This window comes from Myodes glareolus, chromosome 8, assembly GCF_982192425.1.
Source record: "Myodes glareolus chromosome 8, mMyoGla1.1, whole genome shotgun sequence".
Lineage (NCBI taxonomy): Eukaryota > Metazoa > Chordata > Mammalia > Rodentia > Cricetidae > Myodes > Myodes glareolus.
In genome coordinates, this window is record NC_142033.1 from 15,402,604 (window position 1) to 15,406,153 (window position 3,550).

At 39.8% G+C, this 3,550-nt stretch overlaps 1 pseudogene; it reads right to left on the reverse strand.

Moving 5' to 3' along the window:
• Nucleotides 1-2,791: 2,791 nt before the first annotated feature.
• On the reverse strand, nt 2,792-3,279 carry LOC125396201 (large ribosomal subunit protein eL32 pseudogene; annotated as a pseudogene).
• Between the last annotated feature and the right edge of the window lie 271 nt (nt 3,280-3,550).

Below are 3,550 nucleotides of genomic sequence, written 5' to 3' on the forward strand. Positions count from 1 at the left end.
GTTTGCGCAGTGCGGCTTCCCTTTGGCTGTTCTTTCTGTGGCCTTTATAACAAATAAGTAGCAAGTCAACTCTGTTCTCGCTCTCTGTAAGCTGTCTATAGATTTCTGATACTGCCGGGACTGTGGGGAGGCTGTGGGTGGTGGTGGTGGAGGATGAGAGGGCGGGGAGGGGAATGTAGAAATTCCTGATTCTCTTTCCTCTGTCCCTCTGCCTCTCTCTCCCTGCCCTCCCTGTGTCCTTCCCTCCCTTCTTTTGAAACAGGATCTTCCTGATTTCCAGTCTGGCCTGTGACCTTCCTGCTTCAGCCTCCCAGGTGCTGGCATTATCTTCCACATGGGCTCCCATGCTTGAATCTAAGCTGAACTAAGCGTGACTAGCCTGAGACCCAGTACTTGCTCCTAGTATGTGAAGGAAATAATGGGTGAACATTTAGAACTGTGGGTTCACTGCTAACACCTGGCAATGACTGTTAAAATGGAAATAGCTTGTGGGATTTCCCAGCTGACATACAAAGAGGGTGAGAGGACTGGTTGGTTTGAGGGAAAGCTCACAAATTTCATGTTAGAAGTCTTCTTTTTAAACATAGCTTAGTAATATCCAAACTAAGAGTTTAAATAAAGTTTGTTGTAATTACTGTTATTTCGGGCTTATTTTTGACAGTTTATTTCATGTTTTCACTTTTTTTTTTGACAAGGTCTTCTTCTATAGTCCTGGCTATGCTGGAGCTGGCTATGCAGAGCAAGCCGTCTCCTAAGTGCTGGAGTTGAAGGTGTGTACCATCATAGTTGGCTCTGCTGTTTTTTATTTTAGCCATTCTGATAGGCCTTTGTATTTTCCTTATGGCTAGATCTCAGACTTCATTACATTTATTTATTTATGTCTGTAAACATTATTTGTTGAAATGTGGTTGCATCTTTTGTCCATGTCATAATTGAGCTATTTATTCATAAGTTATGAGTGCTAAGTGTATAGTCCTTTTTCAGGTATGTTGTTTGTAAATAATTTCTCTCAGTTTGTCATTTTCTTTAAAATTCTTAAGAAAATGTATTTTAGCCATGTAGTGGTGGTGCACCCCTTTAATTTCAGCACTTGGGAACAAGGGAGGCAGATCTCTGTAAGTCTGAGGCCAGCCTGGTCTACAGAGTTAGTTCCAGGACAAGTAAGGCTATTATACAGAGAAATTCTGTCTCAAAAAACTAAAAAGAAAAAAAGAAAAATATTTTATATGTATGATTTTGCCTGAATGTATGTCTGTGCACCATGCGTGTGCAGTGCCCATGGTGGATAAAAGAAGGTGTAAGATCCCTTGGGACTGTACTTACTGGCAGTTGTGAGCCACCATGTGGGTATTGGGAATTAAACCTGGGTCTTCTGGAAGAGCAAACAGTGCTCTTAACCAAGGAGTCATCTCTCTATCTCCCATTTTATGCTCTTATTATTAATAAATCTAAAGGCGAAGGTTGTAATTTTGGTGTACTACAATTCATTAAGACTTATTTTTATGAGTTGTGTTTTTGACTGAAAGCATTAACTTTTTCCCCCTTGATTTCCAAGGCTTTTCTCTTGCATTTTTCCTAAAAAGTTTTTAGGTTTTAAGGCCACAGCTTATAGAAAACACAAGACTTGGGCTGAAAGTGTTCAATTCTTCCAGTATCATTTGTGGCAAGGCTGCCTTTCCTCTGTAAAACTGCTTTGGACCTTTATAAGACTGTCTAGAAATGTCTACTGGCTCTGCGCTCTCATCTGTCCATTTGTGTGTCTGCCCCTTGACAGGACGACATACTGTTGATGATGGTAATGACCTACTAACTCTGCCCCTTGATGGGACAACATAGTCTTGATGGTAGTAATAACCTACTAAGTCTAAAAATCCTGTAGGGTGGTTCTTCCCACTTTCTTATTTTTCAAAGCTGTATTACTGCACCCACTTCTCCTGTACACATATAAAATTAACAGTCATCTTGTTTACACCTATAAAAATCTTGCAAGGATTTCGACAGGAATTAGGTATTAATTTGGGAAGAGTTCACATTTTTGTCTTTAGCTCTTCCAACTCCATAACATGATATAACTCTACACTTATTATCTTTCTTTGTGGCACTGTTTTTAGCATTTAAGTCTATCTTTGTCATATAACAACAAAATAACACAGATCGTGTGGTGTAAGTGACAAACAGTGAATCCTATAGTTTGGAGACTGTGATGTCCAAGATGAAAGTACTTGCCAATTTGGTTCCTGATTTGCTGAATCTTTTTACATCCTTACACAGGAGGGACAGAACTCTAGTATCTTCTTCAGTCCTTATGAGTACACTAATTGCATTTTGAATGCTCCATAATGATCTCATATAAACCTAATTGCATGTGGGTTAGGAATTTAATACGTAAATTTAAGGATATAAACATTTTTGTTTGAGTTATACCTAAATATTTTTTGAGTGATTGTTCATTGATCATCTGTAGAAATACAATTTCTTTTGTGTACTTATCTTGTATTCTATGACCTTGACAAACTACTAATGCAATTGCATTCTGCTTTTTGTTTGTTTTGGATTCCTTGACCTTTCTGCATAAGTAAATAGCATGTTAAATGAAATGATGAATGGACATACCAATCTTATTCTTGACTTTTCAGGAATGCATTTAGACCATCTATAGTATGTAGGCAGAGGCTGCTTGTTCATTCCTGCCCACCAAAATAATCACACAGAAACTATATTAATTAAAACACTGCTTGGTCTATTAGCTCAGACTTCTTATTAACTAACTCTTATATATTAAATTAACCTATTTCTTTTTTTGTGGCAGTTTTTGTGGTTTTATTTAAACACAAATAAAACACGCTTGCAAGCCATCTACTCATTCTCTTCACTGCGTAGCCTGGCGTTGGGATTGGTGACTCTGAAGGCCAGCTGTGCTGCTCTTTCTTCGATGGCTTTTCGGTTCTTGGAGGAAACATTGTGAGCCATCTCAGCACAGTAAGACTTGCTGCACATCAGCAGCACCTCCAGCTCCTTGACGTTGTGGACCAGAAAATTCTGGAAGCCGCTAGGCAGCATGTGCTTGGTTTTCTTGTTGCTCCTGTAACCAATGTTGGGCATCAGAATCTGGCCCTTGGATCTTCTCTGCACCCTATTGTCAATACCTCTGGGTTTCCGCCAGTTTCGCTTAATCTTGACATATCGATCTGACTGGTGCAAGATGAACTTTTTGATCCTCTTTTTCACGATCTTGGGCTTCACCAGAGATCGGAGGGCAGCCATGATGCCACAAAGGAGATGGCAGCCACCTCGCAGGTAGTGCCGAGGAAGAACCTATTTCTATTATTTTATATTTTACCATGAGGCTCATGGTTTACCAGTAAGGTTCCCGACTGCTGTGGGACAATGGCTTTACCCTGTAAAGTTTGTTTCTTGTACTGGTTTAATAAAATGCTGATTGGTCAGTAGCCAGGCAGGAAGTATAGGCGGGGAGATCAGGTAGAACGTAAAGGTGTGGAAATGAGAAGAGGAGAATTCTGGGAAGAGGAAAGAGTCAGTCTGCAGTCAT